We start from the raw sequence: 23,904 nt of genomic DNA on the forward strand, positions 1-23,904 counted from the left end.
GCTTCGTACAAGAATCTAGTGTGGGAGGTGTGCTGCGGGTATGCTAATTGTCACATCGGTGGGGGTGGACACGAGCACTGGGATTTAGGAACTGTATATAAATGGGATGGGGGGGTGGGGAGAAGCGTTCAGAGCAGGGAGGAGTCATGACTACAGTGAGCGCAGGATGTCGGTGATAAGCCCAACGCGAGACGGCAGTGTTTCACATGGACACAATGGATGGCTATTTCATTGTGTGCGTGGGTTTATTTATTTATTTTGAATGAGCATTGTGTTTGTCTGTGTTAGCAGACTGAGAGGACGGAATACAGCCTTATCTACGCCGTTCCAACTGCAGATAAATGCCAAGCTGGACTGATTCGCCGCAGGCTTTTCGCTCGGGCCTGCTCCATGGCCGCTGTCTGGACAGGCATCCGCAGCCCATTCCGGAGCATTGTACTCCGCGATATCCAGACTGCCGCGCAGGAATGCATTATCTGCATCACCTCACCCCACACGGGACCAAAGGTGCTAAATCTTTCCTTGGGTGTATTTTCTAGCCCTCGTCCGTTATCCTGGGTCTGCCCCAGTGCGTGACGCACAGCTCCTGCACCTGAATCGATCGCCATGGCGTCTCCTGGGCTTCCGGCCTAGTGTTCCCCCACATGATGCTATCGGTTCTGGGTGCCATGGCAACAAAGTGAAATTCCTAGACTTTCAATGCTACCAACTTGTGGATGACTTTTAAAAATAGCTTCTGCTATTTCCGTTCACAGGACAGTGATAATGTAAACGTGTTTGACTATGGAGAATATTTACTGCGTAATGACCTTGCTTCCGCTGGTAAATAACTTCAAGAGCATGTGTCAGTAATAGAAAAGCTCTGAATGGCCCATTATCGCCTTCCTATGTTAAGAATATTTGTATAACTGGGTCACCGAGACATTAATTGTACTTAACAGTCCTCTCCCACTGCAGCCCTGCCCCGGTTCAGTGTGTTCACCCTCTTTCATCCTGTTTCCTGTTGCCCATCAAGCCATTTTGTCTCCCAGCATTGTTTGTGGAGTAAAGGAGGGTGTGTTGCTCTACCCTGGTGATCCACTGGGACCTCATGTGCGCTGGTGATTTTGCTAGAACAAATAAAACTAGGTTTCCACACCACAAATCCCACAACCTGTGCAGCCTGAAAATAGATGGGCTTCTGTTGATATGAGCCCATTTCCTCACCTGGATGTTTGGGATTACGGGATCTGCATCCTGTTACTGTACCAGTGTGATATATGGTGTAGCAATAGCAGCCCCCTAGCGGTTAACTCTAGAAGCAAATCTTCCATCTGATGATTGACATGTATTCTGATGAGGATTGATGCCTCACATCCATCTGCGGGGAAAATGACTCTGTCCCCCATTCTCTATATAAAATGTTTATCTTACCAGATCCTCTGCAACGAGAGAGCTCATTGCATACTCGCTGTTCTTTCCACAACCAACCTTGTAAATATATGACAAACATTTGTCCCTGCCTCTCAGATATTTCATTTATTATAAATATTTGTATTCATATTTGCGATGATCATGTAACAGCACTTAATTTCGCTGCAGTAATCAAAGGTGCGTTTAAAGCTACCCCACCGCCAGTATATACTGTACACGCATCCCTGAGGTAACTTTCTGAATGTGGACTCATGGTGCCCTCTAGTGGCAAAAGAGACTTGTTCGCTTCCACTCTGCAGTAGATTAAAATGGCGGGTGAGAGCTATGGATTTTTAATATCATGCCATGGGAAGTATGGTGATTTTTCCTGGGTTTGATTAGTAGTCGTAATGTGTAACGGCACGACGAAGAAGTGTGAATGGCGTGTGTAAAATGAAGCCCACATCTGCGACACGCATGGTTCCTGACACGTCGGCTGTAACTTATCAATGAACCAAATTAATAAACGCATGTACATGCATAATTATACATAAATATAATTATACATGGTACATAATTCACATAGCATTCCTTGGAATGAGAGTATTTTATAGTGAATCCTTCATTGTGTAACAAACCGACTTGTGTAATTTGAATCGTATTTAATTGTGTGTGTGTGTGTGTGTGTGTTATATTAATGGCTACCATTAATTACTATGCAAAGTTAATTCTCCACGGCGTTTTGAAAAAAAAAACAAGCTGTACGGTTACAGACGTGCCTCCGTGAGCCGGCCGACTTATCAGACGCAGGTAAGATTAAAACAAAGTTGGTCTTTGGGTTTGGATACCATGCATTATGAACACTGACTATATTCCCGCCTCTAATAATAAATACACATGGTAATATTTATTTTTCATTCTTTTGCTGTTCACGTTTGTCGTATTTGATTATGTTTGTTCTCCTGCGCTACGCAAGATTATAAGTGTGCGTGTTATGTTATTTAAACACTTACTGTCTTTTTCAGTGATAGCTGGGTGAGGGAAATACTGTCCGTAAATCGTGGATTCGTGTTGAAAGTTGAAATGAAAGGTATCAAACACCAAGGCGTCTTTCTGTCCTTTTAGTGGTAAGTAAGAGGGACACCTGCTGGCCACGAGAGAGTGATCGTGCGTTTTAGTCGCAAGAACGTCCTTGGTGATGTTGGTGTACAGTTCGAGGTATTCGGGTGTTACATACACAGGGGCACGATAAAGTTGCGGGGGGGGGGGGGGGAGGTTGGGCGATTCCAAGGGCCCCTGAGCAACAGAGGCCTTAAAAATGTAGAATATAATATGATTGGTCTAGTTTGAGGGCCCAATATGTCTAACGACACCCCTGTATACACACACCCAAGTCATGTTGTCATACAATAAAACTTAATAATCCAGCTCGAGGGTGGGAGTTTAATTAAGTTCAAAACTAGTTCCATTTCTGGTTAAGTGTCATTCTTGGGGTGGGGGTGTTCTCGCCCAAAACTTCACCTCTGCCTGTTAAAGGAGAGCAAGATGGGACATGAGAAAACCAAACAATTCCTCTGTAGCTGTACAAATGGCAAATAAAGTATGATTTGTTTTAGTTATAATCATTATAAAACTCACACTGATGGTAGCTGTACTGATTTAATCTGCCGTCACTGTGTTTTGTGGTGAAAAGACGAACGACAATGGCTGAATGTAATTAACTGTCCTGGGGCAAAGCTTAACGCAGGGGTAAGACTCAAGTGCAATTAATGGACATTGTTACAACCAGAAGAATGACACTGAAAGAATGTCAAATGTGAGCAAGCTGGCAATTTCCATTTCAAGTTAAGCCCTTCAACTGACAGATGGTTTGCAGCCGGCAGTTCTTTATTTATTTCTCGGGATCAGTCTGATTTAAAACTCAGCAGTTACTGGGAAATAAAGGCTTCCTGCTCCCTTCGCAGTGGGATTTTTAACAGGCTGCTAATGAAATCCTAAAAAGGGGAATAAATGAGAAAAGCCTGCAGAACGTAATCAGAGAATTCCACAGTGCACGACATTCCCTGCCGACTAGTATGCATGGGAATGGAAACTCTGCATCACTTTGCCCAAAAATCTTTAAATGCTGCTGTATCGACAGGCCAGTAAAGCCGCAAACCATTCAACTCCATCTGATTAACCATTACAGGGACATTCCTCAGTACCAAGACACAGTCGTGGCAAGACCGATCTTGCTAACTCGCCTCCCAAGAGTGAACTTGGGGCACAATGAATCATGGGATTGGTCTCGTTTGCCGGTAGGTGATCACTGTAGAGAAGTTACGGTAACAGGCAGAGGTGGATTAGCTTCTCTGGGGGCCCTAGGCTGAAATGGTTAGGCGGGGCACTTGGGCTATTTTTTAAGCCGAGAGAATTAAAAACGATGCAACATCAATAATCCGCTAATCAGCATGCTGGTGACAGCGATAAAGCTTGCTGAGCGGGTGGGGGGTGGGGGGTGGGGGGGGTGTTGCTTTTCCGATACAGGGCCCCTGACTTTAGTGGCACACTTGAGCTATAGCCTATGCGTTAATGATTGGCTGGATGTTGTAAGCGTGGGACGCTGTTGTCATACTGCGATTTTCCTGGTCGCGGCTTGGTAGAAGTTTTAAGGTCACTGTCAGTGGCTACTATCAGAATTTGGTGGCCTTTTACAGAAGCAGGAAGTTAAGGTGCTCTAATCGCAAGCAAAAGTGTGTATTTTGTTCCCTTGTTTATTTTTTTTTTCCCTGAAGGTGACCTGGTGATCATCCTCAGAGAATCTGAACTACATAAATGCATTAAACGCATCTGCTTAGAAAATAATTCGGCCATGTTTCTCTCTGACAGATGGAAATTTCTCGTTCTTCAGGCTCCATCTGTGTGCAAACTGAGCTCCATCATCTTGCCGGGATGCTGATTACCCTGCATTCATGCTGGCCTGAAAAAGGCGAACATTCTATATAATTTATTGATCTGAACTCAGAGCTCAGAACACTGTTTTGCCTTTATGTAGAACATATAGGAATCCATTATGGATTTCATAGAACAAGAAGCATGGACAATCGTAATATATACACACACATAAAACAACCAAAACAAGCTGGAAGAATAATTGCCAGACAATTATTTACTCTATAACATGATACAAAACCAGCAGAACTGCAACATCAATGTGCAAAAAAACAGATGTGCAACAGCATAGAATTGATCTGATGTGTTATGACTGAGTAAGGAAGTTCTAAGTGGTGGGAAGGGATTCCAGCTGGGGGTGGTGTGTAGCTCAGTGGGGTAGGAATCTGTACTCATGTTCTGGTCATGGGTTCAAATCCCATATCAGTAGATGTGGTGCGTAACTCAGTGGGGTTGGAATATGCACTCGTCGTCTGGTCATGGGTTCAAATCCCATCTCAGTAGGGGTGGTGTGTAGCTCGATGGGGTAGGAATCTGTACTAATGTCTAGGTCATGGGTTCAAATCCCATATCAGTAGAGGTGGTGTGTAGCTCAGTTGGGTAGGAATCTGTACTAATGTCCAGGTCATGGGTTAAAATCCCATATCAGTAGAGGTGGTGTATCATTTCAGTGCCCATGGGTTTCTCCATCCTCTGTTTGCCAGTGTGTGAGTTAGGATACTGTGTTCAGAAGGTTGCCAGTTCAAAACCTAGGATCGGTATAGTGATCTTGTCATTGGACCCTTGAGTAAGGCCCTTATCTCTCAGTTGCCCTGGAACTGACTGACCCTGAATTCTCTGTGTCGCTTAGGATAAAAGCATCTACTACATAAATGTTATGCAGTTAATCATGGTTCTCTGGCTGAAATGTGGTCATTTGCTGGAATGAGGGGGATCCACAGCCCCACCTTTAGGTGCTGGGCAGAATTTAAATGGCTTGCTTTTGATTTCCAAGGGAAAATCTCTCTGATGTGTCCAGGAATGACACATTCTCTGTCCATCGCTCTCTTGGTTATAAGTGTTACAGTCAAGTGAACAGTTCTATTACTGTGCAGACTGAATGCTGAAAAAAAAACCCATCCATAGAAATGAATTTTGAAGATTACTTTTTTTTTTGTGTTCAAGGTTTTACAGCTAGTTGAGCTTTGAGCATCCCCAACTCATCGCAAATTGCTTCGTTACGTGAGAAATTTTAATCCAATAACATTAATCTGCTTTGAATACCTTTTGCCCATATATTTTTATATATGCTCATGTAATCCAGTTTAACAGGAAGATTAGATCACGTTTATGCCTTTTGTGTTTCTCTTACTTTTGCTACATTAGGAACATACCTCACTGGCCTGATTCACCTATGATTAAAGGATTGTACATGTCAATCCAATTAATGGCCTACAGGGGATTTTTTCCAGATGATTTAATTTGGAAAGACTGACAACATTATTTATATGTAAAATCCCTTTTATTTGCAGTAATTCTCTCTTTTTTGGCCCATAATCCACATTTTTTGAAATTCTTTTTGAAATACGCAGAAACATCGGCGTGCTTGTAACCTTCGACTGTCCTTTGCATTTTGAGTATGAATTCAGTACACAAATATCAAAGGCGTTTTTGCTAATGCTCTTTCTTCTAAAAATGGGATTTTTAAGCTCTGCGCTCCTTCTTTTAACCCTTTCAAGCAGGGATGTTATGGGCTTTCTGTGCATTTCTTTAACTTATCTCTTATTAATATGTGCTCCCATGTTGCATGTAGCTCTGCCTTTTCCAAGTGATGGGTTTTTCTCACTGGGACAGACCTCCTTAGGGGCATTTCTGCTTCCCTGGATCTCGCATTCAGGGCGTGACACAGAGGAGGAGAATTTCACTTCAGCTGCGTCAGTCCATGAAAGCATAGCTTTTAACCCAGCTGCCCTTCCCAGCTGCATGTTCCTCATGGAACATGCAGCTTTGGAGCTTCTCCGTCAGGTGCTCCACTACTACAGGCTGCTTCCCCTTCCGATGTAGCTTGACCTGGAGATCTGTAGGTTCCTCTGGCTGTGTGTGCGCTTAGTCATAACAAAATATGAGCTTTGCCCGTTAAATCCTACACACCTACATCTCCCTGCCAAGTGTACGGTCATCATGGCTCGTTACCGTAGCGGCACACCATCTGGGAGCTCGCAGATCCCTCACAAACGCCTGCACCACAAGGACAGCGGGCGGCTAATCTGCTTTAATTTTCCCTTTAAACTGACCGACTGAAGGTTTATACTCTTTCTACTTGCGTGAGCTTTTAAAATTCGAAAGGCAAAGTGGTTTATTCCAGTGATGCTTCGCAGTCTGGCATGTGTCTACATTTCAGGTGGGTGGGCGATATTATTCAGCTGTATGCACCTGGGTTTGAGTAATGCCTTTCACAGTACGGTTATAGTGTTATTACTCTGGTAACTGTTAAGGTGCAGTGTAGCTGCAAAGCATAGCATTAGTAGCATATTATGTGTAGTTTGTAGTCTTCCTTGCCTTCTGTGTTTGTTTATTTCAGGTTATTAGCTGCTAATGGGATCAAACGGCAGCAATTTTCTGAGAGTTGTTTTAAAGAGTTGACTGAAGTCACTGCTTTCTGTGAGAAGCTCAGTCGCCCTGGAAACGTCGTCGTTGTCATGGATTGGAGCAGGAGCCCCTTACATCCAGGCTGATAATGTTTACCTGGGAGCATTGAAAACACAGCCTGGATTTGGATTCGAGGTCCAGATTTGAAGATCCCTGCTCTAACCTCTTCAGGGTTGGAGGGGGTCCTCCAATCCTGAAGTCCTTAACTTAAATTGTTAGTTCTTTGCTGAGCATATATGCACTCATACCCTGAGGCAATTTAAAAGCACTAATGAGCCTGACTTTATGTTTTTGGATTTCAGTGGAAAACCACATTATCTCATACATCCCACACCCACAGAGATAAGCTAGGGTTTGAACCCCCAACCCCACAGACTAGGGCTAACAGTGCTGACCACTAAGCCACAGAGATGTCTGCTGCTTAAACCAAACACACGAAAGCACATTAGCTGTTTTTCTGCTTTAAGGCTGAGCTCCCTCGCGCGTCTGGTGGGGAAAAGGCATGAAGCAATTCCATGGCCTGACAGAACCAGAATCCCACTGTGATGTCCCATTAAATCTCAGGTTTCAGGAGGAATTCCCCCTCCCATCCCCCATCCTGGGAGCAGTTAATTTTATCTTTCGCAAAACAGGAAACCTTTAATTTACAAAAAAAATAAATAAACAAAGTTTAGCATTAATTTAAACATTTTATGCCTTATGTATATCCAGAATCGCCCTGGCCAAAGTTCCACTTGCCCTCGCGTTGTCGTTAGCGACCAGCACTACAGTCCACAGCTGAACATGTGAAACGACACAGTTAATAATTTATTGGCTCCACCGATTGGTTTCTGCGCCTCCGCTTCCAGCAGAATTCCCCGGAGCGATCCCACCCAGAGACAAACAGAAACACGATCCGTCTTCAGCGGAGGAATCCATCGATTCCCGCCCCGTGTTTGTTTTTACTCAGACTTCTCCATTGATCAGAGGGTCAAGCGGTTATCCGGCTGAGTTCTCTGTATCAACTCACTGATTGCATCCTCAGAACGGCTTCTCCATTCAGAGCATGTTCGGGGTACTTACTGTCTAATAATGTGGGAAGCCAAGTAGGATCCTTTTGTAATTCCACACTGCTCGTCCTGGATTGGCAGGATGCCGAAATCAAGGTTCTGATACGGTGGTAGAAATGAGTCATAGGAGCAGGACTAAGGTGCGATAGGGGGCTTCGGGCACATGTAGGCCAAGGGTGTGTCCGCACCCATGTTCCTCTCTTTGCACCTCGGAGATCCTGCCTGGACCTCATTATCTCCTGACGCGTATTGTTGGCCACTTTGTCACCTGACAGACGGACCATGAGGAGCCCTCCTCGATCGGTTGGGCCTCGGGCTGCCTTGCCCAGAAGGTCTACCTGACGGGGCCATCGTGAGAAGCCTGGAATTCCCGCTCTGCCAGAAAGCTGCAGAAAGCTGTGGGCTCATGAGCGGAACCCCCTGATCTGGGCCGGCACTTGGCCAGAGGCTCCGGGAGGCCCTTCAGAGTGTGTCTGTCAGGCTGGCATGAAGGCAACTGCGGAGCGAGCTGGTTGTTCGTGGGAAATGTGGGAGGTAAGTGGCTGTGCGAGACTTAAGGCACCAGCAGTGGCGAACGGCACCTCCTACCGACTTACCTCATTGTTAGCCATGGCACGTTAGCATTGTAGCTTATTAGCATTGTCACCAATAGGTGTGTGTGTGTGTGTGTGTGTGAGCGAGCGAGAGAGAGAGAGAGATAGTGGTTACAGAAGGTGAGTTTTGATGCAGACACTGGAATATGGCTTGGGTGTGTGGGGGTGGCTTTCAAAATGTAACATTCTCAGAAACCTGAAATAGGTAATTCTCACTGTGGGGCAGCAAAGCGGTTTCCGCCCTATACTGTACGTTTCCCCCTCCCTAGAGGCAGCATAAATGTTCTGGGGGATTTCACCCACGCTTGAGGCAGGGAGGGGGGCGACTGGGCCAGATGCAGAGCACAAGCAAATGCGAGATGGAAATGAAGCCGGTTTGGTTCCGGTCCGTGAAATGATGTACCTTGTGCTCATTGTGATCCATATCGTCATAGTGTGGAAATTTAAATATCTTCACAAAAGATTTCACACCATTACATTTGTGGTTTCTTTTATGGTTTTATATAATGTGTATTTTTGCATTCATTTATTCAAGGTATTTTTTTGGATTCAGCATCAGTTGGTAATCTATGCACTGTAAAACAACATCGGGTGTTAGGAGCTCCTGACCTGCAGCCAGGCATTAGCTGGTCGTGCGTGTTTCCAGGGGAACTCACATCTGACCTGTAGCTACACATCATTACACCATGGCTACCTGAGGTTCTCCTCCTGTAAACCCTCTACACCCCATGCTGATCCGTCTCTTCCTCGCCGTTGACCAAATTTCAGGGTCTGTTCGGTGGTGGAGCTGGAGTGTATCGCCATCGAGTGTGGAAACGCCAGTACGACAGCGCCCTGCTCCTCTGATTGTCTGCATTATTTAGTGATGAACTGCCCCTTAACTGACCTCCTGCTGTAATTTTGCAGTCTTGCGTGTTTCCTGGCCTGTCAAGCACTTGCACAACGTGTTGGCCAGACCTCGGCCGCCATAGAGAGGCCGCTGGGCCCTGCGAGACATTAATGGGTGGACAGCTCCGATCGCCAGTGACAGTTCTGTCATTATTGTACTGTGCAGTCCTGCTTGGTAACCTCCCTCCATTACCGAGAGCCCCAGGAGGACTAGAATGGCTCTCCACACAAAAGAGGGAGGGAAATGGGTTTCTGCTCTCCACTTATACCTTCTCCAATATGGTCTTAAAGCTGTCATCACTTTGACTGATGACCTAAATGTGCCAATCAATGATGTTGAAGAATGATCCTCCTTCCTAGGGGAGATGCAGTACACAGCAGACAGAGATGGAGAGAGAGAAGCATACTGAGATGTTCAGCTGGCGATTTTAAACCACGTATGCAGATGAATTAGCCGTTGCTAACAGCGGGATTAGCCACCTTTGGGTTATGAATTCTTGCCCTTAATCAATACTTGGCTTGGCCCCGTGCTTCAGGACTGGGTCCAGCTGGAAGAGAAGGGCTCATTTGCAGTGTCCGGCTAAATGCAGCCTTCAGCACTGAGGTTGCGCACTGCACTCATGCATAATCGGGCCACGCATGAAAGTACGCACCCAGACACGCACCGTTTCAAAACCCACGTTCCTGACCAACGGTGTAGCATTCCACCCAGGAAGCCGCCTACTGAGAATTACACCATCCAGAACCAAGGCGGATTATCCGTAGATACATGGAACACTGGCATGCAGATGCAGGCGTGCGGCTCGGTGTAACCTGGGTGTGCTGGGGGAACAATCCTCTGAGCTGGTACTCACAATAGGGGGGAAGTTCTCCCCCTCCAGGCCCAACTTCCTGTCAGATGGGACCCCGTCATGTGAGACAGGAATGATGCCCAGAGCTGCTGGTGGAGGTCAACATCGAGCTTGCGGTGCAGCAGAATGTGTGTGTATATATATTATATATATATATATATATACACACACACAGACACAGTGTGTGGTTCAGTGGGCTAAGCCTCTGTGGTTGCCAGTTCAAGCCCCACGTTGTCACGTCTGTGGCTTCTTGAGCAAGTCCCTTAAGCCCAGGTTCCTGGGTGGTGCTCTGGGTGGCTGCCCTTCATGGCCGGCTTGCTGGGAGAGCTGTAAAGAGAATTTACCCATAGGAATCAATTAAGTGTCTACTATTATTACATCATTGATAGCCAAGGCATTTTAGTATTGTAGCACATTAGCATTGTGTGTGTGTGAGTGTGTTTTGTATATATATATACACACACACACACATGCGTCTTTTGCATTTCATATTGCAGTTCATTTGCATGACATCATTAGTTTGATACAGAGCCTTGTACCTAGCGTCACAAATGAGGAGACTCGCTTCATTATCCACTTCACCTGTGTTCCTCTCCCTAAGTCTCCATCCATACTGGAGCAACGGCGGCTTCCTGGAGGGAGCATCCACCTTTCTCCATCAGCGCGTGTGTTTCCCAGGTCCCAGGAGGAGATTGAGGCCAAGTCTCTGGCTTGTCAGGAACCACAGTTGGCTGATTAGTATGTATGAGACACTTGAGGTTTCCAGCGAGAAGCAGCAAGGAAAATCATGGCGCACATGCAATGAGCGCGGCCTCGCCAGGCAGCGGCAGTGAGCGGCGACCACGGCCAAGTAAATTAGTTCACAGTTTGAAGTTATGCATTACTTTTATCGATTGGGGCTTTCAAAATACTCATCTCTGCTGCGGGGAGGTAGTTGGCTTTGTACTTCAACGAAAAAGGCTTTTGATGAGGCTCCTGAAGCTGAAGTGTTTAGCTACGTTCATCAATCAGCATGACACTTCCCCGTAGCTGCGTTTGTGACACAAATGTGCCTATTTCCCGGTTGGAAGTGTGTGTAATGCCCCTCTGTCACAGCCTACAAACAGTTGTTGGTCGCCCTTTGCTAGGATACATCTGTTGCTAGATGAGGTGTGACAAGGCCCTGGCCGCAGTCCTTGATGACAAAACCCTCCACCCCTAGAGTATGCTGGGCTTCTATCCATTGTTCACAGCCACCACTTTGCCTAATCTACTGAAAGGCAGGAAGGCTCCCCCATTGGTGCCTTTTGGGAGGCAGGTCACATGGCTCTATGCGAGAGATATGATTGGAGGAGGGGAGCATCGTGCCAGCAGAGGTACTGAATGTTTCTGGCCGTTCGATCAGTGGGTTTGGAATGTGAGAGTCAGCTTTGAGAATTAAGAGGCTTTACTTGAATGCAGGCAAAAAGCAAATGGTGAAGAGATTAAACGGAAATGTCCGTCGACACAGCTGACCGATGTGTGGGTCATCCCCATGATGTGTGAGTCTGTGTGTGTGTTTGCGTGTCTGCATGTGTGTATGTCTGCGAATGTGTGCGTGTGTGTGCGTGTGTGTGCATTCCTCCTGGACACTCCTTCAATTTTCTATCCTTTTGTCCCTGCTGATGCATCCACACCCCCCCCCACTATTTCATCTGTTTCTTCCTCCTCCATTCAGCTGTGAGCTTTCACATATTCCTGATTTTTCTGTGTCTTTCATCTGTCTCTTTTCTGTCTTTCTTTCCGTCCATCCATTTCTGCTTCTCTCTCCTTTTCTTTGTCTGACTGACTCTTCCTAGCTCTGACTCTCATTCAGTTCATCTCTCATTCTCTCTCTCTGCTTATCTTCTTCCGTTTATCTTACTTGCTCTCTGTTCCTGTCTTCTATCTGCCTTTGTATCTCTCTCAGTTCCTCTTTTTCCTCTCTCCGTTCATCTTGCTCTCACTCACTTTTGTCTATCTGCCTCTATATTTTTCTATCCCTTTCTCTCTCTTTCACTCTCTCTCCCCCTCTGCTTCTCTTTTTCTACTCATCTTTCTTGCTTTCTCTGGTCCTTTCTCCTGCCTGCCTCTGTGTCTCTCTCTCCCTCTGTCTCTCTCTCCCTCTCTCTCTCTCCCTGTCTCACACCCTTCTGCCCTCCTGTAGCTCCTCCCCCTGGCTCCTAATGAGTGCCAGCCCCTGATGTTCCCCCGTCGAGGTGCTGGCTGTGCCCGTCGTCAGGTCCTGCATAAGCTCCACAAGTGCTTCACACTTCCCGTGATCTCACAGCAGCGAACGCCTCCCATTTATAGCAAGGCGGTGCCACAGCAGCCAGCACTTTGCCTTGCAGATCTAGGGTCACGGGTTCGAACATGTTTTCCTGATAGATTGCAGCCAGGGTGCTCAGCCTTCCTAAGAAACATTGTGCTGAAAGGTCCAAGCTGATCTGCTTCCTGTACTTTACTTCCTGTACATTTTAACAGCTATCAGTCATGTGACTATTACCATATTTATCAGGGTTATGAAGGGTTCAGCTGAGCTTTTGCGATGAATCACCATCCACACATCCGTCCCCTCACTGATGGGTAAGCGTTGAATTGGCACATCTGTCCTCCCCCTGCTGAAGAGTAAAATTAATCAGTATTTATTGTGGCGGCAGGTCCAGGAGGAAATTACACAGCCATGCACGTTTGTCGCTAGGCTGTGGGAGCGTCGGCCCAGTCGTTCCCCACAGGTTAGAGCGATTTGTCATCCCCAAACCTTCCCGGCGTCCCCGGGAGACAAGGACACGCATGGCCGGGAATGCAGACGACTCGGGCCATCGCTCACTCTGCCTTTCCTCTGGAGGCGGGAGTCTCGCCATGCTTAAACTGCTTTACCGTCACTTCATGCGGAGGTTAACGGGCAGGGTTACCTTCACTCAGTCACGCTTCAGAAGGTCCGTGCTAGACAGCCTCTGCTGATGTCATTCCCCAGGGAGGTGTCTCCTCTCCTTATTCTCACATCTTCACTGTTACTTCTCTGATGCTATTTACATATCCATCCACGGCAGCACAAAGACATGGTTGCCCCGCCCCTTCTCCAAACCAGAGCTACCATTATTCACACTGACACACTGATGGGTGCCCTCTGGTGTCTGAAGTCTCCCCCTTCCCCCTCCTTATGTGCAACCCTGCATCCATCCATCCATCCATCTTCTATAACTACTTACCATCATAGCAAGGCAGAAGACCCGCACTATCAGTCATTACATACCATACATGTATGCTGGTATTACATGCCTGATACCGGTTTCCTTCATACACTTTTTAGACGCTGCCCCCACCAAAGTTCCTGGTTCCAAGTTCCTGGGCTGTGTTGACTGTTTAGTAACAGTATCCTGGATCTACAATTGGACCGAGTTCCGGCAGTGGGAATGCGACAGAAGTTCCTGGTTCCCGAAAAATGCTTATGGGTGGGAAAGGTTTTTATGAAATAGTGTAGTTTTCCTTTCCTTCATTCTCACTGTAGTACCACCGGGGGGCGCCGTATGCACACAGGGGCCCTAAAAAATTTGGAACTTCATTGGATTAGTCTGGGTTGAGGGCCCAGTGTGATGTGCTTTCACAAGGCCCAGAATCTCTAGTGGCACCCCGGGTACCACATAAACTCCATGTTGTCTCCAGCTCTTCACTCATTTATTCTTCACTGTTCTTTGAATCGTTGAATGTTCTTTCTAGCTTCTCCTTTTCTCCTTGCCCCCCCCTGAAGCCACTGTCGCGCATCTGCCCTCAGGATCCAAAGCCAGAGTGTGTCCCCTTGTGATGGGGGGGAGGACGGGGGGGGCGGATGAGGGGCTCATGTGCGGAAGAGTGTGAGTTTCCATTCTACTCTTGAGAGTTGTGCTTAACCTCAGGTGGTCCGATTCATATTTAAAACATCCGTCAGAATTAGAGCTGTAATGAATGGCGGCTGAGTGTAAATGCAGGGAGTCTGTCAGGACGCAGCACAAATGAATCCCAGTGAGTCCCAGTGCTCTTTCGCTTGCCGAGCAGTGGACGGAAGACAGAGGAGGAGGCGGGATCGTGGAGGGTGATGGAGTAGGGGAAGCATGTTTGGAGGATGGGAGCAGTGCCACTCCATTCAGATATATGGAAGTGAGGTCACAACTGATGATGTCACTTCCTGTCAGGAGGCCTGTTGGAACTCCACAGGTCCTTCACCTAAATGAGTTGAAGATTCTGTTGAATCAGCTTTTGAACCGTAATATCCAGGCATCCATGGCTGGACTGGCTGTCTGGCTCACCGGGCTTTTCCTGGTGGACAAAGGGTTAGTGGGCTGGCAAAATTTTATGTGGGGGAGCTCCACCCTCCAATCTGCACTATTTATTGTGGGTATGTGTGCAGTGAGCCTGTCTGGGCAGAAGTTCTGCCCTGGATAAATCCATCTTTATTGTATTATCGCATGGGTATAACTGCATGCCCGGATGAGTTACATTTCCTAAGCTTTAATTAATCATCTTTGTTTTCCCCTGTATGTAAATGTGACATGGGCACCACTTGCTGTTTTTCAGCCTTTATTTTTGTGTTTCATGAGTGTTTTGCCATGTGCCACCAGGTGGCACCCTGGTCTCTTTGGAAAACCACACACATTTTTCCACCTTGGTAAGCAAGCTGGGTAATGTACACTCTCAGTGGGTAAGCGTTTGCATTTAACCTTCCTGTCTAAAATAAAAACGTGAGGAACCACCCCCCGCAGAACCACCCCACGTAGAACCACCCCCCGCAGAACCACTCCCCGCAGAACCACCCCACAGACTGAGGTCTCTTTGCAGCTAAGGCTCCTTTAGACCAGTGTTTCCCAATCTAGTCCTTGGGGAGCCACAGATTTAGTCCATGTTTTTGCTCCCTCCCAGCTCCCAGTAGGGAGCAAAAATGTGGACCGTCTGGCAGGGAGCTCGGAGGGAGCAAAAACATGGAGCGACTATGGGTCCCCTAGGACCAGCTTGGGAAACACTGGCTTAGGGAATTATATAATTTGTTGTGTTTATGTGGAGCCCTGCAAGGACTTCAGCTGCTAAATAAAACAAGTACGATCTACGGCATCGGAATGATGTTTGACAGGAGCCTATAAGGGATCTCCTCATCAGTATTCAGGCTCAGAAATGCCCCACAGACAGTAATGAAACCGTTGCTTCTAGAGATGAGCCGTCGCCGGTCTACTCCGACCCGCAGACAGCTTCATTCGCATGCAGTGGAACGCTGTGAGCGGCTCCGTATCATCGCCCTGTGTAGCCGCACTCTACGGTGTGGCTTTCCTGTACAGGCTTGTCAAGACAGTAATTTTCTCATTGGGTTGCGCTCACTTGACAGAATGCCAGTGAGCCGCGGGCAGAGTCAGTTAGCGGAGTGTGTTTGTTTTAGCTGGTATTGTCTACCTGAGCCTTGCGTTTGACGCCCCCCCCCCCCCCCCCCCGTTGTGACGGGCCGCCCAAGTGACTTCGATATAAAAAAAATGAGGTTCATCAGTCAAAAGTTGAGCTTCAGTTGTATTAAGTGGGTTTAATTTGAAGGAAAAAATGTAGGTTACTTGCTGCAATGAAAACCAGAAAGCTTTGAATGTTGGCATTTCCCTGATGATCTGATGGTAGTGTGGTGTGTGTGCGTGTGCGTGTGTGCGTGAGTGTGTATGAGTGATCCAGGTATACCAGGTAGGCCTATGTCCCCACAATGTGATGAATACCCTTTTTTTTTTAACTGGTCCCCATAAGGGAAAGCTCAATTTAATAAAAATCTGTGACTGCAATGAAAAAACTAAAAAGTTATGGTTATGGCTGGATAGGGGTTAAGGTTGTCATAGTTAGCATTAGCATTTTTCCCATAGAAATGAATGAGCGGTCCGCAAAAAGATATGATTACACAACTTTGTGTGTGTCTGTGTCTGCATAGATCACGTTTGGGGACCAAAATGTCCCTAAGTGTGGTAAAACCTGAAACTTCCTTACTTTTGGGGACATTTTTCAGGTTCCCATTTGGCTAACCTCAATTTTATAAGAATCTGCGAATTCAATCAAAAAAGTTAAAATGCCAAAAGTTTTGTATTTTGGTTGGTTACTGACAATCTACAGAGTATCTCAATAAAAGCCCAGGTCCTCTAAATACTCCGCTGCCTTCGGCATCTTCTCACCGCAGAAATCTTTCAACAGCCCCTCGGCATCGCTGCGGGGGGGTACCAATCTTACGCTCGCAAGGTTAGTGGAGGACCACCTGAAGTTGATGGAGTGGTTTTGGTGTGGATCTGGTACGCGAATCAGAACACTTCCAGCTCAAAAAGTGGGTCAGGTGTACAGTACACAAAGGTTTTGTGTTCCAGTCGATGTGAGCATCCCCAGTACAGCCAATGTAAATAATGTAAGAGCAGCATCTCTCCGTTCATAACCAGTTACCTCCTAACTCCTAACCCAGTGCCCTCTCTACCAATTCCAGTGCGCCTTCCTTTCCCACCACGCCGTCCTCTGTGCCTTCTCTGGGACCTTCCCTTCTGTCACGTCTTGACACACTCCTGATTGTTCACGCTCTAAGCTGTATGCAACATAAACATGCACACCAGTGAACCCATGCCCTCAATAACGGTTCTGTAATCACATTGTAAAATGCTTGTTAGTTGGTTATTGACTCATTGCCTGACTGCATTTCTGTCTGTGTATGGCGTCAGTCATTTCTACGCCCTAGAGCGTGATTTCAGTCGAGTGCTCTCTGCTCAGATTACACCACCTCGTACGACTGTTTTGTATTTACAACCATGTGGGTATTACAGTCGTCGGTAATTGCGACTATGCTGCACGTAGTTGTGATTTGCATGTCGTATTGCTTGTCTTGTTGTGCAACTAAGGTTACATAAGTTGCCCTGGATAAGCTGGGCTGCCATGCTCATGAATATTCATTGGGGGGGGGGGGCTTGCATGAAAGCCTGCCTGATGCTGAAGATCTGATATGAGAAGCTCAGGTATGTCCTCCTGAGTGGCTTCTGGGACCGGTCCGCCTACACTGAGTGTGTATGTGTGTGTGTGAGCGTGTGAGCGTGTCCCCATAACGTGATAAATATCCATTTTTTTTCCCCTTATGGGGACCGGTTTCCTGGTCTCCAAAGGGCCGTATTTAGATTTTAATTGATTGCGCTGAGAACAGTAGACTCACACCGAAGAAGGCCTCCAGTGTCTCTTCGCTCCCAAAACAAACATGGAGCGCCGGCACACTGAGGGCATCTCGCAGAGAGCTGGGCCGCCTGCGACTTAACCAGCGACCCAGGCCTGGAATCACATCCCGCTGTGACACTGGCCCGTTTCCATGTAAACCAGGCTCTCAAAGCAGACGACCACGTACGACTTAATCCACCACTGAAATGCATTATTCCTTTAAGAATTACAGTAAGCAGGCTAAGATTAGCCTTGATCTGCCTTTTTTTTTTCTATCCCCAAACGTTGATTAAATTAGAAAGCATTTTGTGTCCAAATTCAGTCATTGTTCATATCTGAGAGCATCGGGGATTCTGGCAGAATTCCCTCCGTGTTGCGTCAGTGCAGCCAATGGCGGGCTGGTCCTTTTGGGCCTGACCCAGGGGAAGCACTCAGCTCATTGGTGTTTCCACCAGCTTCCTTCTCCAAGTAGGTCATGCCAGCGATTTTGATTGCCAAACAAAAGACGTTCCCCAGCCTCGCCCCCCCCCACCCTACCCCCCAGAGCGGTTTCCTTTAATGGTCCTCCACATCGCCACCTGCCAGCAATAGAGGCTGACGCAGATTAAGGCCGGGCACCCCCCCCCCCCCACCGCCCACATTGCTCAGCAGAAGCAGAGATGTGATCTGAATCTTCTGCGTTTTCCTCGGCGAGTGCCTCGCAGTGAATAACGCACAGTGCTTCTCAGATGAACTCCTCTGTGTTCGTTCGATCGACTCCTTTGAGAGCAGTTTCTCTGGTCCACTGGAGCATGAGAGCGCCAGGCATTTTACTGGGAAATTAGGTACTTTAAGAACTCTCTTTTTTGGATAAGAAGAAGATAAGAGAATGGAAGTCGCTTCCCACCTCAGTCTCCCTTGCCTGATGTCGGGGGAGTCGGCGATAGAGATTCGCTGTCGTGGGCGGTGCAGAGAGCAACCTGTCAGGACAGTATCAGGAACGTGAGCTCACCACAGCTGGGTCACAAGAAGACTAGAATGGTGAGCACAGCGATTTTCAAAATGGCTGAATGTTCACGTCAAGTGTTTCCACCTGCAAAAACATGTGATGTTACTATTCAATCTAAGTAATGACTTTATTTAGTCATCTTGGTGCTGAAATGAGAACATGCAGACCCAGTGGCCCTAGACTGTTCTGGTGCTGAAACAGAACCTTTGTGGCATGATAACTATGTAATTTCACAGTTATTTAAATTATCACCTCTTAGTGAATCATGTTAAGTCTTCTTTACAGAACTATCCATCTACAATATAGGTCTTGGAATGGATTGGAGTCCCTCCCAGGAAGCTTAGGGCACAAGGCAAGGAGCACCTTGGACGAAGTGCAAGTGTGTCTCAGGGCACATGCATGCAGTATGGGCAATTTAGAGATGCCAGCTGGCCTAACTGCATGCTGTTGGATTCTGGGAAGAGACCCCAAAAAACAGGGAGAACTAGCAGAAAGGGGGGTGGGGGGCAGGATATAAACCCCCAACCTTGGAGGTGTGAGCCTCAGTGCCACCAAATCATGAAAAATTCAGAACAGCCAAAAAGCGTTAATGCCAACGCACCGACTTCCGCTGAACTTGCTGAAAAGGTAAAGCACTTGGATGAGAGTTCGAAAGCAGCCTTTTTTCAAAGCTGATCCAACGGTTTACCTTTGAGCAGTTAATCTTTGTTACTTTTGCTATCACCGTTGCCCATTGCAGGCTGTCGCCCTTGGCAACTGCATCAATACCATAGTATAATGGGATTTTACTCCAAGGTGGAGGACAGCATCTGGAATACAGGTAAATCCACCCCTTTGTTTGACTCTGAGATGCACAAAGAGCATGACCTCCATAAATCATACCACCTTCGAACATCCCTGTCCCTGAAAAATGCCCTTTCTCTATTATTGATCAGGACATGCAGGCTGCAGCTTGATGCATGGTTGCAGGAAGGGTGTCCAGAGGTTTGAGCCATGAGCTGCACAGGTCTGCCAATGGTAGCCTGGACTCGCCCTGCAGTAATTCACAAAATGACATTAATAAAGGACAGAATCTGCTTGCCCGGAGAGCTTGCGCTTTCGCCCGTTTATGAGACGGGAGGCGGCTCTGTAGCCGTATACACGGCGGAGCAGCATGAATGCCAGACAGCAGCGTGAACCTCCACCTGTCCCACGGGGCCACACCGCGCTTCCTCCATGTTCCCCGCCTTGGCTAATTTGTAAACATGAGGCGGCCCGGGAGGCGGTGTAATAAAACTGTCTGGGCCCTGTCCTGCTCTCGGACAATGAAATATAACCAGCCAATACTTGGTTCACCCTTGAAGGCGAGAGAGAGGACGTGTGTGTGCGTGCGCGTGCGTGCGTGCGTGTGGTGAGGCCCATATCCACTCCCAAGGCCCTGGAAGGGGAGGAGGCCGGGACAAGGTGGCACATTTTATGTCACTACCTCCCCCATGCTGTTCCCACGGCCTGGTGCATGATCTGACACTCAAGCTCGCATAACAAGCCAAATTCCTGCCGTTTTGCCCAAGGCTCCAACCCCATTTCCAGAGTACTTAGCTTTTCCTTTATTTCTTTCTTTTTTTTTTTTTTTTTTTTTTTTTTTAGCACAGATGATCAGGAGCAAAACATCTCTCCTGTGCATGTGCGGGAGGATCTGATCTCCGTGGATGGCTGAAATCAACAGGGACTGGAGGCGTGTCCGAACAGCCCTGGCGTCTACTTGAGCACGACAGGCACATGCTGCAAACGTTACGCTTACCGTTCATGTGGGTAACGTGCCTCTTATCACAAGGAGGGCTGCCGCCCAAGGCGTAAGCAGAGGAAACGGCTGCTTAGGGCCCAGCGGCCACTAGGGGGCCCCCCCATATACAGTAATCAGCCTGTCAGAATGGGAACGAAGATGATAAATGACAACTAGGTTAATCAAATTTTGCTTTGGGCCTCAGATAAGCTTAGGTCAGCTTTGAGCACAACTATCTCAAGTGGAGTTAACGCAGGTCTGAAGGAAAATCACAGACGGTGAAATGGGGAGCTGATTTACCTCAGGTATCCTGTTCGCGTGGTATATGGCATGTTTCGCTTCATCAAGCAGTTGCAAATTTTATTTTGTCACCTGCACAAATATACAGTGTACATCTGTGCTGTGAAATCCCTTTTCCGCATTTTTCAGTTTTGTCTCCCTGGTCCATGTAAATCATTACAGATTACCTGGTCAGCTAAGTGAATAAAAAGTAAATGTTTACAGGCGTGAAGCTTTTTATCTAATTATGATAATCAAGTCCTTCTCCCCGCAGTTAATTTAAATGTGAAATTGATGCAGTTTCCCCGCTGCAGGAGCTCTGGTCCTCGCTGGCACGCTCTCAAGCCAAAAGCTTGTCAGTTTGAAAATGCCAGTTCATAGAGGAGCACGACTGACTTGCAGCAACGTGCCTCCATCTGTCCGGCGGCTCTGTGTGAATTTGTGAATGATTTTTGCCGTGGTGTGCAAGCCTGTCTTTGCACCCTTGATAAGCATTTGCTGTGATGTAATCCAATATTTCAGTCCAGTATTATTTCGGGCACCGGATCACTATTTGGCATATAATTTGCCTGGCGAGCAAACATTTTGAGTGAATGAGGGGCACGTGTACTGGGAGCAAGTGGGCCACCAGAGTCCCGATCCCAGTAACACACGTCTCCGGCTTCAGGGAAGCGCTTCCCATTTTCCTGGCTTCCACAGCATCTGTGAACAAATTATTTCTACAAGCTGGGCGCGCCAGACATCTGTGGAGCAGCTGCCCCTAGTGGACAGGAGGGGCATAACTGAACGCAGAAGCGGAGAGTTCTAAACAGATAGATATGGCTACACAGACAGTATGAATGCAGTGATATGCCTTTAGTTACACATGCACACACGAATACGACAAGACACCCTGAAGGGTGACACAGCTAGATGTAGGCAGACATGTATATACAGAGAGGAAATTCTACAACAGAACCCTACACTCCCCCACCAAGCTTAACACTCTCACCAGTCTGGTTCTACAGCAGGGGTCACTGTTCAGCCAAAGCGAATCCGTCAAGGCCCCAAAGCGAAAGACACAGTTATGCATTTTCCGAATCTTGGCTAAGAAAATATTTATCGAGCGAGTTGCCGCCCTGTAGCGCAGGCAGCGAGAGAGGAAATCCAGGTATCTGATGGGAGCTAGAAGCCCGGCGATGGCGCGGAATGACCCGGTCTCGCCAGGCGTCGAAACGAGAAACGGAGACAGAGACACGGCTGACCTAACACGGAGGATTTCTGGAATCGGGCACGAATGGGAGAGCGAGGATGATAACCTGACTGACCTCAAGTGAGGAATCCATTCTTCCCGTGAGGAGGAACCTTATTAGAATAAGAGACACACAATGTTCCAAAAATTACACATACTATGCATACTAGTATATCGACAATTATGGAAAATAATGGGGGCATATGCTTTATTGGGGCAATAAAGGTACAGTCAATTACACAATTCATGAAAGCAGAAAATACTCTATTCATCTGCTTTATTTAATTAGACACTGGAAGCTTTTTGTAATGACAAAAGCAAAGCAGTCTTTGTCTTTGATGGTGGGTTCAAAGTACACGGATGATATGTAGCCACCAAGTTCTCTTCAGGGAAGGAAGTAGGACCACTTTGTTCGACCCAGGTTCAATTGGAGATCTTGGTAGTCAATGCATCGTTACTCAATAAAGCACATCCAGAGAGCTGTGCTGCATTGTGGGTAAATGCCGCTCACCAGCTGGACTGGCTCATGACCCAAGGCGATTGCCATGTGACTTTTCAGTAGCATTGTAGAATAAGCCTTGTTCCAAATACACAGAGCTTCATAATGATTACTAACTTTGACGGACTGATCAGGTCAACTATGTAATATGGCTACTTTATTCAGTGTTTATTATAATCAAATGCAGGTCTCTGAGAGGTTTATTTTGCTGTCTATATAATAGACTCAGACATGTTAATCAAGTGTTAAGGGATCCGTTCTTGTGGGATTGTCTGTCAGAATCTTTGGATAGTGGAGTTAGTCTGGAACGTCGTGAACGACTTGATGGATTATGGGAAAACACAAGAATCCCAGTGTGCCTTTTACAACTGGCAAATGAAGTGTAAGTTAGAAGGCGGGGGGGAGGGGGGATAAGCCTTAATTATGCAACATCTGCCATTCCTGATAGCACACCGGAATTTTGTCTTAGTCCAGCCAGATTATGACAGAACTCCAGTTGTGCGGCGGACGGACATGTTGCAAGACATGGGGGTCGTTTGAGGCAAAAGTGGTGAAACTGTGTCATTTGCGAAGAAAATAAGGCCGTGAGATTGTGGCTGAGGAACCCTGGGGAACGGAGAAAGTGCGATCAGAGGCATCCTGCTTCGGATGCTGATGATGGAGGCAGCGTTTAATCGTGGGGGGTGGGTTTGGAGCCGAGGCGCCTGCTGTCCTTTGATTGGGCATTAAAAGTAAGATGGAGATGTTGGGGGGGGGGGGGGGGCTCCTTTTTCTGTGTACAGGAAGAAACTCGTGTTCCACTTTGTGTCCTGTGGTGACAGGTGTCTCCAGAGCTCTCTTTCAATGGAGGTATGATTCAGTTCAATCACTCACTGTAAAAAGCCCTAAATATATCCTCTGGTGTATGGTGAGGCGGGCTGGGGGCCAGGCAGGAGGCAAACGGTGGGGGGGGGGGTACTGCAAGTTGATCACTTTGTGGCATTTTTCTGTGTTGAGTGCTCTATAGGGAGATGCTTGTGGGGGCAGAGTGAGTCTTGGTGGGTTATGACACCATACCCGTGATCAGAAGGGCACTGATTCAAATCCCAGTGCCGGCAGAGTGATGTCACCATTGGGAACTTAACCCCCAGTTGCACTACGGCCAGGGATTGTCTGACCCTGCTATCTCAAAAAAAAAAAAGAAAAAGAAAAAAGTATGTCACTTGGGGGGAAGTGAAGTGCCTGCTAAACAGGGTGAATGTAGGTGCCCAGTAATGAGAACACAGAAAGAGACGTGTTCCCTCCAGAAAGAGCTGGAATAACACCCTGTGCTTAGGCGTTAATCTGGAGTCTGTCTGTTCACTCCACATTCTGCCAAATCAGAGTCACCCTCCATACACACTAAATCCAGAGTCACTTTCATCTGCTGGAGCTCTTCAGCTAGCATTTAGATGGCTAGCTCACTGCCCTCCCTCCCTATTGGGCGACTCGGCGAGCGAAGCAGCGCTTCATAAGGTCCACTGCCAGTGCTCTTAGCTCTCTCACCCGGCACCCCGAGGTCCTGCTTCCTTCCGGGATGCCTGACTGTCACATTCCCGCTGGAGAGGACTGTGGCCCTCTTACTCCACGGCTTCCTGCTTCCGCGTCCGATGTTTTTTTGG

At 47.3% G+C, this 23,904-nt stretch overlaps 1 long non-coding RNA gene across 2 annotated transcripts; it reads left to right on the forward strand.

Moving 5' to 3' along the window:
* The first annotated feature begins 2,156 nt into the window (after positions 1-2,156).
* On the forward strand, positions 2,157-21,978 carry LOC111843379 (uncharacterized). Of its 2 annotated transcripts, none has more exons than XR_002838145.2 (3): positions 2,157-2,202; positions 8,276-8,534; positions 20,120-21,978. It is a non-coding gene; the product is annotated as an uncharacterized lncRNA (long non-coding RNA). The 2 variants fall into 2 exon arrangements; XR_002838144.2 differs by lacking the exon at positions 2,157-2,202 and adding an exon at positions 7,399-8,140.
* The last annotated feature ends 1,926 nt before the right edge of the window (positions 21,979-23,904 follow it).

Source organism: Paramormyrops kingsleyae, chromosome 3 (genome assembly GCF_048594095.1).
Source record: "Paramormyrops kingsleyae isolate MSU_618 chromosome 3, PKINGS_0.4, whole genome shotgun sequence".
NCBI lineage: Eukaryota > Metazoa > Chordata > Actinopteri > Osteoglossiformes > Mormyridae > Paramormyrops > Paramormyrops kingsleyae.